The sequence below is a fragment of the Xiphophorus couchianus genome, chromosome 18, assembly GCF_001444195.1.
Source record: "Xiphophorus couchianus chromosome 18, X_couchianus-1.0, whole genome shotgun sequence".
In the NCBI taxonomy this organism is placed as follows: Eukaryota; Metazoa; Chordata; class Actinopteri; order Cyprinodontiformes; family Poeciliidae; genus Xiphophorus; species Xiphophorus couchianus.
This window is the reverse complement of record NC_040245.1, coordinates 5,672,411-5,686,772: the sequence shown is the minus strand read 5'-3', so window position 1 is coordinate 5,686,772 and position 14,362 is coordinate 5,672,411. Positions and strand designations below refer to the sequence as shown.

The 14,362-nt window shown below is 37.0% G+C and overlaps 1 protein-coding gene across 1 annotated transcript in view; it reads right to left on the bottom strand.

Moving 5' to 3' along the window:
- cntn5 (contactin 5) overlaps positions 1–6,267 on the bottom strand; it is a 148,709-nt gene extending 142,442 nt beyond the window's left edge. Inside the window, exon 1 of the mRNA XM_027999310.1 lies at positions 5,897–6,267. The gene's annotated coding sequence lies outside the window, so the exon portion shown is untranslated. The remainder of the gene's footprint in view (positions 1–5,896) is intronic.
- Positions 6,268–14,362: the final 8,095 nt, after the last annotated feature.

The following is a 14,362-nucleotide window of genomic DNA, read 5'->3' as shown; positions in this document are numbered from 1 at the left end:
ATAGACACACCACCAATATCAATAGAAAATACATCAGATAGAATATCCAATCATTTAACTGAACTCTGATCCAGAACTGCATAGGATTCTGGGGGATGTAGGCAGGGGAAAGGATCAACCTCTCACGGCTAGCTAAGAAAGGTTGGTGACATCCACTAATTCATTCACTCAACAACCTATTGAGTAACTCGAACCGAGTCAGTTTCAGGTTTTGTCACCATGCCAAATAACTGCTTAAAAATAAAATTAAAATTAATACTAAGAGAAGCTTGATTCTTTTTGTCACAGACTATATACATCTCATATCAACAGTAACAAATGTGTAAAAAAAACATTATTGTATTATTTACTGGTCTTCTCTTTATGAGACCTTCATGGAAATACTGGACTTCCATTACTAATTAGATTACTTCTGGAGGAAGGTGATTAAACTGGATTCAAAAGGCTGAATACATAAGCAAGCCACACTCTTCAGATTTTTATTTGTAAAAAAAAAAAAAAGTGTGATATTATGTGTTGGTCTGTTGCATAATATTGGAATAAAATACAACAAAGTTTGTGGTTTCCATGTAAAAATATAGTGAATACTCTTTCAATGGCCTACTTTTCAATGAAGTAAGGAATTGCAAATTATGGTTTTATTGAATTGGTTTTGTTGCTAAAACGCTTCTCAAATCTCTCTACTCAATTTCATGCATTCAGCTAACACGTTCACACTTTGAAACCAGCCATTTAAACAGCAACCCAGGGGAGCCCCGCGGCTAGCTACAGATGACTTGTTCAAAGTTAACACAATGAGGACAGCACAAAGGCAAATAGTTAGAGGGGCTGCATAATTAGCCAACCCGAGGCGGAGGCACGTGTTAGCTCACCACACCAAATTATTTCAGCAATTTAGAGCCGATTCTGTAAAAATCTGCAAACGGAGGAGCGGAAGCCCAGACGATGATTCCGCCACACCACTTGTGCTAATTGCATTTCTGCCTTACAGATGCACACATTTGGCATGGTGCGGGGATTAACTGGCCAACAATCCGACAAGGACGAGATCAGAACCCTGACAAACGATGCTAAATGAAGACGCCTCGCTGAACACGTTCCGTGGAAGAAGGATGCAAAACCCGGTGGCCAATTAACCGCTTTTTATTCTGTTTACACATGCTTTCAGAGTGGCACGGCGGCGGGACGTCAGCACGCACGTTTGACTCATTGGACATCAAACCGAAGTCATTCATAACAGTGACAAGCAGAGGGACGGGGGGTGCGGAAAGTCGGTCTTTCTTAGGCAGATGTTTCAAGGCAATTATATAAATTAAGCTGTCAGATGGGTCGTGAGGGACGTTTGTCTTCCAGGCTCGGATAGACCAGTGGGCCTCCCTCCCTCACAAACTAAGTGCTTGATGAGAAAGCAGAGAAAAGGGTTTTCGCTTCTGTCAAGCTCACCAACGCTGCTTATAGGAAATTTCTTTAATCTGAGCAAATGCATGTCATCTCGCATCTTAGTGGGAAACGATTCCCAAGGGAAACGCTCTTAGTCACTGTTGTGTTTTCGAGAGCAGAATTACACCCCAGCATCCTCTGGTCACACAAAACATGTTATTTACATATTCCACAGTGCCCAGCAATTTCCTTTTATTTATTTCCGTCAGTCGAGTCGCCATAAAAGAAATACCAACAGGATGCTGTACAGCTGCGTGGTGCGATATCATTTTCCCGCCTTTCAACAATCTTTGGGGACCAGTTGAGTACAAACATGTCAGCGAGGCATTTTTGTCTGTTCTCACTTTATTATAACTCTTGGGTATTTGTCAGTAAAATAGAATTCCCTCAGGAACCATTATCTTTGTGAATCTGTTTCTATCTGGAGCTGGTCTCACTTTCTTCTTGTTTTTTCCTCCAAGTGTCCCAAAGGGTTTCCTCTATCAAAGATGTCGTTTTCAATTAGCCATACTCTAAATGACTGTCTGTGGGCTCATATCAATAAAAAAATTCATTTATGAGGATGAGGCAGCTGTAAATATACGATTTATTTCATTTAAATGAAGGTGAGCAGATCACCTCACACCTGTCCTCTCATGGACTTTCAAACCTTTTTAGAGCGTCTTCTGCAAGCAAATGACTGATTAACATCCAATAAAGGACAGGGGTAAACGCAAATACATGCGGAGTGAAATTGGCGCAGCTGTGCATTTCCTCCAGCGACTCCCCTGATGCGCAGGTGAATCTTCTTAGGATTGCTCCGTCTGGTGACTTAAACCTTATATCTCTGGGTGAAAGAAGCTACGCTCAGATTACCTTAGGAAATGAAACTCGGCTGTATATATTAATGGCATGAAAATCATTTGGCTGTTTAAATTACAAGCTCACAATAAAGCTTTACTTCCATTGTTAGGCGTTGATTGACGTGTAACATTAACAGTGAACAATGAAAGTATTACAACCTAATGACAGAAAATATGGGTAAATTTTTCACTGCTGGGGATCAAACTAGGCATGAAAAGTTACACCTTTTTATGAGTTAAAATCTGACATGGTGGCCAGAGTTTTATTTTTTATTTTTTTATGTGTAGCAAAAAGTAGTAGAAGGATGACCCTCACCCACTTGCTACACGCCACGAATGAGTTGGCTGTTAAATATGGCTGATAAATGTGTCTGGTTGGTTGTGTTTCAGCTTGCAAAAACAAGGAATGATCAATTTTTTGTGCTGTTTCTGTTTTGCAGCTGTTGCCAGCTATAGCATTTTTTTAAATCTACAGTTTAAATCCTTGCTAATTTAGGGAGCAAGGATGACTCCATGCTCAAATGGCTGAAAACTACTCTAAGTTAAGTGGGTTTACTAAGTGGTTAAAGGAAAAGTCAGAATTTTTAAATGATGTTCTAACATAAAGGGTAAGCTTTCATTACCTGCTTAATGGATGAAAAGAAATAGTAAAAGAAAAGTTGACAATCATGCTTCCATTACCACGTTATTTATTAATATAAGTGCATTTAGGTTTGCTGGATTGGTAGATTTTCAAATAATGTTTAAGGCTGAAAACTGTTTATTTCCATATTCCGTCCAAAGATTGTTTTAGATTATGAAAAGTATGAAATTAGTAGAATGTTGTATGTATATAAAACCAAAAAATGTTTAGGTTGTAAAGATAATTTTATGAAAATTTCTTACAATTATAGAAGTTAGTTTGTGGAATCCCTTTGATGATGAAAATGTAAAACAATAGAGACTGAAGTCTATATTAAGTGTATTAAAGTTTGTTTTATATTCGTTTGTTCTTGGGTAGCTAAAATAAGTGATGCTTCAGCCCAGTGATGCTTTTTGTTCTCTAGTTTTTATGGCAAAAATCAATGACTATCAAAAATCCTACCTATATAAATACGTCTCAATAAAAATTGAGTATAAATCCAGAATAATTATTTATGAAGGCTGAAACTAACAGCTAGTCCAAGAGAGAGGGAGTTAAAACAAACTTCTATCATCTTAAATTAACTGGACTCTCAAAGAACATTACAATAGTTTGTTAAAGTGTCATCAATGAAGCCCCAAACAGGTGTCATTTTGCACTGAATTGATATTTACTGAAAAGCTGGTGACTACTCAAAGGGGGAAATGGAGGTAGAAGGTTGTGCAAAACCAAAGATCTTCCTGTTTCTCCATACGGACAAAGAAACACAAAGCATTTGAATAAACCCCTGTAATATATTTGCTTTTGATATATGTCATCTTGTTACTTTGACTGGAAGTACTTGTTACATTCATAGTGTAATCTGACTCCTACCTCCTACCTAACTTTCCTGAATAACTAACTTTTCTTTTTCTGCGTAAATAACTGCAAATGCAAACCAGAAGATATTTTAAACATTCGTAAAATAACCAGACAGCGATTCACTTCAAAAACCTTGAACTATTCCATAAACTTTGTCAGCATCAAGGTAGCAGTAACTAAACAATCTGAATTCCAGTATCTTAGTTTTTAGCAGCAGCAGGAATAACCATTGCTTTGTTGTTTTGCTGCAAAAGCAAGCAATTACAAAGTTATTGCTGCACACTTCAGGCTATATTTTGATTATGTCACTAATTTTATCAAGGTTACAGATTATTTAGGTGTAAAAATATGAAAGTAAAGACAGCAATGTTTGAAAGAAGAGAAAAAAATCTAAAGGTTTCACTTAGCTGGCAAATATTTCCTGAAAAAGGTAATTAGAACTCTGTATCGACTTCAATCTGTTCCACAGAAATGCAACAGAGGGTCGGATAAGTACATCAAATTATATATACTCTGAAAATGAAAGACAAAAAAAGCACTAAAGACTTATTTCCTCTTTGCAAATCAAAGATTCACATTCAAATCATTCAGCCACTATAGACCAATACAGCCAGCCAACTGTTGAAACAGTTTTGATCAAAGCAATTATTAGACTAACAAAAACCATTTCCTTTAGCCAGAAAATTGTACTTGTATGTCCCTATTCTTGAAATATCCTGTATTACATTGTAAAACTTCAATTTATCTCCTGGGTATTGGAATTTAACAGCACATTTATTTTTATCTTCCCTTTTCCCCGACAATATTTGAATGGGTAATGTGTATATCAGCGGGGCTTCAAAGTAAGACATAATCAGAAAAATTGCATAAATTTTAATTTATGAGGTTTCTGGAAAATGCAGAGCGCAAGCAAAGAAAACTGGCCCATAGGTTGATCATCTGGATATCAAGCCGCGTAACACCCTTAGTTACTTTAATTTAGAGGGATGGCTTAAAATAGTCCGATACTCTGTCCTAATGCCTCTGAGTGGACCTACATTAAAAATGAAGAGTCCCCATGGCAGCAGAGGGATTTGCTGACAGCAGACAGATCTTTTAAAGGCTGTCTTTTCCTCCTGCAAACTTAATTCTGGCTGCCATCCCTTTAATAATTGCTATCGCTGTGAAGAGAAAAAGAAAGGGGGAAAAAAATTTCACACCTCAGGAAAATAAAGAGAATAATATTGTCATCAACTAATGGCAAAATAAGACCCCAGTCTCTGTGCAACGTAGAGAAAAGAAACCTAATCAATAAGATCAAAAGGGAGACCGAGCCTCTGAGCCACAATGCAGAACCCAGCAGATACCGGCACCATCAGATGATATCATATCCAACCACAACAAAGCCAACAAAAAAATAAATAAGAAATCTGGATTTCTTCAATTTGCATATCTCTGATTAGATGATTCCTGTGGGTCCACTTGTGTGGTAAGTGGTGTGTTAAAAGCCGCCTGCTCAGCCTGACAAAAAGACGCCAGAAGGACCTGGATCTGCCCTCGTACAGCAGAGCCCAGCTTTCTTCGCTTTCCCAAAAAATATTTTCATAAATCCCTTTGAGCTGTTTTCAAAAGCAGCTGGACCTCAAACACACTTCTGTTCAAAGTAGATTTCAAAAGCCCCCTCCTCTTTTATCCCTGGGACGTTTTATAGAGTAGGACACCTTTGACTTAAAACTGGATAAAAATAAAAATAAAAAAGATGTAATGAACTCGCTGGAAGCTTGATGAACAGCAGAGATGTTTAATTTGGACACTTTGCAGTGGGTGCATCTTGTCACACTCAGCAGCCCCCTCGCCCACATGCTTGTTTCTTCCTTCACTCTCACTGAAAAGAGGGAAGTTACTGAAACAGCATGCGGCGAATACTCACACTTAATTCATTGTTGCCACAATGTCTCCCGGCTTGATTTTAGGCAGAAAGAAGAGCTGTGGAAAAACTCCTCATATTTGACTGTTTTCGAGATCATCGTCAGCAGAACTTGTCTGCTTTATTTAAGCAACGTGAGTTCACACAGTGTTTGTTGGAGAGAGGGGAGGGGGGGAAAAACAACAAATAAAAATAGAAGCAAAGTAAAGCAGGACATGTACTCACAAATATGCAAAAAAAAAAGTCCTCCTTTGGTGGGCGTTTTCCTTTCTGTTAAAAGATGACAGATGATCTCTCCCGACCCTAAGAGGCGGAATGGCAGCTGTAGTACCGATATCCACTGAAGTCCGGGTGCTCCTCTATCGGGCTCGCCACCGCAGGCGGCGCATCTCTTCGAGTAACCGAAGTAACCGGGCCGTTTATTTCTATTTCTGAGCCCGTCTTTCCTTCCTCCGCTTCAGGGAGCAGTTTGGCTTGACGGAGCGCGGAGTCGGACGGAGGTTCGTTTTGGTGTCCGCACAGACTGCCTCCACCGCTGCAGCCAGCTGAGGCTCTCTCTGCAGCGCAGCATCCCAGCTCGCTGGTGCTGCCGAGGAGAGAGAGAGATAGAGAGAGAGAAAAAAGAAAGGTGGCCCCTCAGTTAGTTGTAAGGAGTGGCATTGCCTCGGGTTTGCTCCCATTCACATTTCTGGTGTGGGTGGTTTTCAGAACGGCGTGAATGCTTCCAGAAAATTTAAAATTGCAAAAGTTCACCGACCTTGATATTAAACAAGGTTGTAGGAAAAACTTAAGCGATTATTAATGCTTAAAGAGAACCACTGCGGGGTGACTGGAATCCAAAAATACTCACTTTCACAGTTGTATTGTCACAAGTTGTTCCTTATTTTATGAGAAATTAAATTTTAATTAATTTAAATTTGACTAGAGGTGTGCAATACTGCATTTTGTGTATCGTCCCATAAAACAGGGATAGTGTCGCCAATTCCAATACTTTTTAAGATTGATGCATCAAACGTCTGACCATCAGGAGTTTTTTTTCCCTTTGAATTATTTTGTTCAAACATTGACAGAATTAAAAGCTTGCAGGCATCTACAAAATACTTTAATAATATCATGGCTTGCATGTAAATGTTTCCTAAAAATGCATGAAAAGATTAAACAAAATGTCTTTGAGGAAGAGCTGAGAAACGTACAAAAATGAAATAACATTTCAAGAGGGAATGTGAACATGTCAAGATAAAAAGTATCAATCTAACCACACTAGTATTGATCCAATATTTGTACCAACCTCTATTTTCTACACTGCAAAAATGAATTTTGGTAGCTGTTTAAATTAATCCTAGTCAGTGAATGATAATTGGTAGGAATGAGTGGATCAATTTGAAATATCAATACCAAGTAGGTTATTAGTATTGGATCAATACTTGCATGATAAGAGCAATACTTTGTTTCAGATTCTCTTGAAATTTTATTTTTGGATTGTAGCAGTGCCATTGCAGGGGCGGCTCAGGAAGCGACATGGATGGGGAAAAAAACAGTTACACAAAAGTGTTTCGCTGTAAAGATGGTTTGTAGTTTGTTTTGTTGCAACCTGAAGTGTGAAATAAACTACAGTGGAGTTTGAAAACCAAATATGTGTTTAGGTTTATGTCTGGTTGAACGATGTGTGTGCCCAGTTGATTTTATTGCAATCCATAGGGGAGACCAGAAGAAAATCTTTGGGAACCACTGAACTAAGGGAAAATGAGGACAAACATGATCTCCGAGTACAAAACAATAAAGGAAACAACCACTATCTAACTGGAAATAAAAGACAAAAAAAGATCATGAGCAAGCTCCCTGGCTACACATAAAACAGGAGTAAAGGAGGAACCATAAAGCTTACATTTTGATCTTAAATATCTCAGACGAAAACCCTTTCTGATCTGATGCTACAGGCGAACTAAAGAAAGTAAACTCACAGAATCACTAACAACATCAGTGCTGATCCAGACCTGCTGGGAAAAGGGTGTGGTGCTTGGTGGGGGCATTTTAATGCAGAGACTGATGAGCTGCAACATCTTTCAGCTGTGGCCTGTTCAGGTCAGACACACCAGCAACAACACAGGACAAAGAGCGCTCACAAACAGAGCCCCTAGAGACCAGATGCTGTAAGAACAGGCCAGGTTTTCTCTGTTTTTTTATTTTAATTCTGGAAAGAAGATGAAAACCAATTTAATTGTTTGCTACGCTTTTGTCAGAAACAAAATAGCTTGTTTCTAAGTTAAATGTTTTAAATAAGAAAAATATCTTTTTAGTTTATGTCTTTAATTGCTCGTTTCTCCAGAGAAAATCCTATTACTGAAACAAACAGACTGTGCAAGACTGGCAATAGGTTTTTGCATCAGAAACAAAAAAATGAACAAACTAGCATAGTTGCTGCATAATATACACCTTATGTCTACAAAGTAGGAAAGAGTGCTGTCAACTTTTGTTTTTTAATGGTCAACTCAAAAGGTTTAGGTACAGGTTTATTTCAAAGTGTTTTTCTTCATCTTGTTTTGAAATTATACCAACATTTTTAGATTAGAAATTTACTGGAGACAATATTGAATGAATGACACTGATATGTTCATATAGAAACCTATTATTGTTACAGTAACATGCATACTATTCATCCGTTATCTCTGGTTTCCTCTCCCCAGCCATTTGGGAGATCTGCTTTGGGTGTTCCTCTGGGATGTGTCCGGATCGCCTCACCAGGACAACATCCAGGATCCCAACCAGACGGCCCAGCCACCTCAACTGGCTCCTCTACTACAGAGAAAATATTTATTTTTCACACTCAGGCAAAACCAGATAACATCATAAAAGAAAAAAAATGAAGGTGCTTAATTATGGTTCTACTACATTTATTTGATTAATGAGCTCAAAATTGGCTTACCACTTGTCTTCAATTAGATCATTCTTAGATTAGAAGGTCTAACTTTTCATTGAAGCACCTGTTAGCAGTTAACTTACATAATTTACACAAAGAAAAGACAGAATTTATTCAAATCTCCTTAAATAGGATGTTTGCAAATTCCTACACCAATTTCATTGCCCAAATTATAATATGTTGTTTTACCACTATATATGCAGGAGACAAAATGCAAATAAAAGTGGAATATAGATTTAGAACATATTTTTGAATACAAGATGATATAATATGATGAGTTCAATAGGAACAAAATGTCTAACAGTCTCTCCCCACTTTAGAATAAAATATGTGGTTATATTTTATCCATATTTATATTGACAGCATGTTATATTTTATTTTTATTTTTTATTTTGTCTACAATTGCTACTCAGTGGTGGTTGTTGTGTGTCTTGTCTCTATGCTGCTGTAACTGCGAAATAATTTCCCTGCTGGGATAAATAAAGTAATTCTACTCTATTCTATTCTATTCTATATTACGCATAGATATCTGCTTGAGAAGCTGAAATACGTAGGTTAATGCTACTGGTTGCCGTTTGCAACCCAGGAGGCAGTTGATTTTCCATGGCGCTGATTGGCCGTGACAGAAGAGTGGAGACCAGGAAGACTGTGGACTTTAGCGACAATTTCCACTGTGTGCATTGTTACATATAAATCTATAGTTAGCATCTGAACTATTAAGATATGCAGTTATCGCCATTTTTAGAGAAGGTCTCAAGTATTTGTTGAGTACACTGGGGTTCTGCTGAACTCTGTACTGTTTGTTAAAGATTTAAATCTGATTAATAGTTTTCTATGTAACTTAATGTTAATTTATGACTACACATTTTGTGATTGCTGAAAAAGCTCAGCGATCACAAACTCTTTTTAAGCAGGGCATCAAACACTTTGTGGCATAAACCCACTTAATATTTACATATGTGCGTTTGACAAAACATTTGTTATTGAATATTGGATGTTGGGAAAATAAACTATAATATGTTAGCAGAGTATAAATGAAACAGCACAAGAGGTTTTGTTATGTTTTTAAAATTGCCTTTTCCTTTATTGTGTTAGAAATATATTTAGTTGATAAGATCTGCAAAGCGACAAATCCCAAAGTGCCTCTAAACTGAGACACTCCACAAAAGACGTTTCCCCTAAACATCCCGAGACACCTTGTTTGTATTCCAGGTTTATTCTACCACCGCTTTTCCACAGCGCCATAAAAAGCATTTGCATAATGTCTGCTCGGCTAGAAACACCCATCTTCAAAAGACAGGATCGTTATTCTTGGAGGTTGTGCATTCATGTATTTTCTACAGAAATTTTTTTTTATCTTAAATCACATTAAGCAATTCATTTAACAGCTGGGGATTGAGGCTGAGAAAAAGAGTAATTGACCAAAAATAAACAAATGTCAAAGTTTTGTTTCAAGTAACATAAAATGAAAAACATGTTTGGCTTTCTTCAATCATCAAATTAATTACATAAAAAAATATGACACAAAAAATCCCAATCAATACCGAGACACATTTTTGAATTATTCAGATGTGGATTTTGTCATTATTCTCTCATAGCAGCTGAATATATTTTTAGGGTCACATATTCATTTTATTTTAATCTTCAACCAATTTTTAGCTTCAAGTTGTTGTTCAACATTTTTTTGGCATCTCTTGAAAAATAAATGCTAAACCTTTAAAAATAAATGAAACTGAAAACTTTCATTCATATATATGTATTCGCATCACAAGAAACAATTTGAAATTGTTAGTTTTCAGATCCCTAACAATTTATTGTAATAGAATTTTTAAAAATCTTTCTGTTTGTACCTTTAGGTGCCATTAAATGCTATCTACTAAACGCTAACTGATTATTTGAGATGCACGTTAGATAAACAAACTTTCTCTCCTACCAACACAAATGTGAGCACGTGGATTTTACAAAACTCTACGAGATTTTAACTGAAATTGTGTGTTTTTTGCTTCAACAACAAATACTCCAGGTGGGTCGGGCTTGAAACCAATGGTGAATCAAGTCAAGTCAATTTTTTGTATAGCACATTTCAGCAACAAGGCATTTCAAAGTGCTTTACTTTGAAATGCACTTTCAAAGTAAAGCACTTTGAAAGTACTTTACTCTCAAAGTACGTAAAGCTTACTTTGAAAGTAAGCTTTCAAATTAAGGTAAAAAAAAATGCATAATACAGAAACCAATTATGAAACAAGCTTTAAACATTACATTTTGTCAAATGCCATTATCAAAATCACCAACCAAATATAATATATATCTAAACAGACATACATGACAGACTTTTCTGATCAACAGGACACTTTACCTGCACATAGATCTGGACAGGTAGATTTTGAAGGTTGTTTAGGAAATTACTTATCTGAACTTGAGATGGCATATCAATTTGTTTTGTGTATTTTAATTAGCTATTTTTAGGTTGTGAACAGTTCTTTTGAGAATGTATCGAGCAAAGTCAGGAGTATTACCGAGCACAAGGCTGAATTTAAAAGAAAATATGTTTTTTGTCAACTGGTATAAATCTGGACTCTTTTTGAGATCACAGTTTACAAAAAATCAGAAAACATTGCCTGTTCCCCCCCCCCCATTTCCAGCTTTTTTGGAAGGGATAAATGTAATGTATGGTTTATTTTTCAAGTACAATCTTTGGCATTTTGCATTCAGGGTACTTTGGAAAAAAATAATTCAGTTAATGTGGACCATGCAGCAGCGTCTCCTCCTTCCAAACAGATCGCTAATGGCTCCAGACTAGAGAGTATAGATTATCTCTCTATGTTTCTCATATCAGTTACATAGCTCATATTGCCACCCTCTGCTGTGAGTCTTTGACTGACAATATGCAGCTAACAGCCTATCTCTATCCTCCATCATTAATTAAACAGTACCATGACTGAGTGCTCTTCCTATTGGACGATTGATCCATCCAAGTGCTTGTGGCTGTTATCAGCTCTTAGATCAAATCTTTTCAAAGCAGTGTTCTAAGAGTTCCTTTTTACAGCTTTGCTTATTGGCACTGACATCAGTTGGACAGATTTGCTGATAGTATGTACAAATAAATGCATCACACACATTGTCGGTCGGCTGAGCGGAAATTGTGGCTTAAATATGGTTGGATTGTTGCCGATATCCTTACTCTGTGGGGGGGAATGGTGGGCTTGTCCATTCTACGTGCTTTAAAATTATAAATATAAGCCAGGCACAGATAATTTACCCCATGGAGAGGTTGAAGATTTTCACAGCATGAACAACCAGAGTAACAAAACAACAGTAAACAAAATTTACTGTTTTACTCTCTATAAAGACAATTAAAATCTATATATAAAAGGACAAAATAAGAGATGATTTCATCTTCTTTCTTGTAAATATGTATGTAGAGAACGTTTTCATGAAAGAGGAAGACAAGTGCAAATATGCATGGTAACAATCTGGATTTTTTGACTGTTAAAGGGGCAGTACCATGTGTTTTCCAAGCATATGGTGCCATCTTATAGCACAATGAAGTAAATCTGTTGCCTTATAAAATATCGTATATACCAAATTTGACTTTGTAATTTAACGGCTTTAAATTGTACCTCTGTCTCTTTAAGAAACTCTTGCTTTTTCTGACACGCCACCTTTGGGAAATAATCACAACATAGCTCCTCTATCAACCCTTTAGCAATGTTTTTACTAGTGTTGCACTGAGAAGTAGCTTGAATAATGAACTCAGCAAATGCTCAATGCTACAAAGTGTTTGCTAATTGCTGCTGGCTAGTCTGAAGGAGCTGAATGGGAGCAGTCTGGTGCTCTGCACCTTGAAAAACGCAGCTCTGAGAAGGAGCTTCACCCTCGAGGGCGGCGCTCATCCATCCGTCGTTTTGCACAGCTGAATGGTTGCCATGGGAGATTAAAGGATTTATCAAACATGCATGAAAGAATCAAAGCAAAACTCCAGGTATATTTTTGATGAGGGAATAACATAACGTGATCATGATGTAAAGCTCAAAATCTGTGATTTTGCATAATATCTAACACTTCAAGAGTTTACATGGAGCCAAATTAACATACATTTCCTGATGAGGAGGCTGCAAACATCTCAATGTCAAACTGTATAGAATGACGAATTCTAAATAGTTTTCACTTAAAGTTTTATGAGTCAAAATAGATGCCATTACGAGAGAAACATGGAAAACATGAAGATAACAAGCAACAAATGCAAAAGAAAAGAATGTAATTTGCGTTGAATTCTCACTTCAAGCAAAAACAATGATCCAGAACAGTTAGCATGTTCATAAACACAATCAACAGTTTTTTGCTCAGAGGCTGTGCAACTAAGCAGACAGATTGACAGTTGTAGCATTTGATTACTGGAAAGGAGGATGAACATTTTAGGGCATGGCAATTTAGGAAAAAGAAGATACAAAATTAAAACATCCATCTTATTCAAATCTAATGCACATCTTCATATTAATTGTCACAGAGCGATGTAATTCCCAGTGGGAAGAAGCCCATTGGACAGGTAAAAAATGGATATAATCAGTTGTTTCTAATTAATATTTACTATACTGACTCAAAAAGTACATTATCATTAGCAAGATGTAAACGTGACACTGCATAAGTTTATCCATCACTATTGCTTTTGCTAACAGATTCATATACATAGATATTAGTCCACTTCCAGACTTGTAGCCAACTGCCCACCCTTGACAAGATGTTTGGTACTAAGAAGACAGCAGTCACATATAATTAGAGAGGTTGCTCTCTGGAACTAGACAGGCAAAGAAAATTAGGACCTGACAGCACATGTCAAGTGGTGAGATGTCTGGCAGAATGAAAACTGCAGAAAGGCAAACTTAAACTGATATTGCTAAGTGCAATTTGTGAGTTGAGGATAAATCACAGGAACCTGTCAAGTCTAGATGTTCTCCTGGTGTCTTAACCAGTACTTTTAAAACTCATGTCAGGATGAAAAAAAAACGAAAAAAAGAAGCAAGGCTAGAAACCAATGGTTTCTTGGTATTATGAGTTTGCAAATGTTGGTTTTATGGTTATGATGCAATTCAATCACTGATATTTTGAATTAGCAATATGAGTAAGCTGCTTTGGAAAAGTATTCATATTCTTTCCTCTTTTGTCTAATAACCACAAACCATAGCTTATTTCATGGGGATTGTTTTTGTTTTGATTTACACAAATTGGTGTCTAAAACTGCAACAGACTGGCGACCTGTCCAGGGTGACCCCGCCTCTCGCCCAGAATGTTAGCTGAGGAAATGGATGGATGGATGGATGGATGGATGGATGGATGGATGGATGGATGGAAACTACGTGATTTTCATTTTTAAATGATGAAGTGTGGTGTGCTGTGTCAGTGTCTGATTTACAACCTCAAGCTTTGTGGAGTACGTCTCTGCCAGCATCACGTCTAGAAGCTGGAGTTGCATATACAGAGGCCGAGACTCTTCATCACTTTGACCATTCTTCTTTGCAAAATTACTCAACCTCAGTGAGATTAGATAGAGACATCTGTAAAAACAAATTACCTTCCTAAAAAACGTCCTGTCAGTTTTTTGCTATAAATGATTTTTTTTTTTTTTGCCTAAAACGTCTTTTAGAAAGAAAGATGATTTTTTTTTTTTTTTTTGCCAAAATCACATTTGGCAAAAAATGGCCATTATTTCAGGGAGATGACAGAATGTTATTTTCCAAGACTTTTGTTCATCACTGTTTCGGCTGACCTGGCGCATG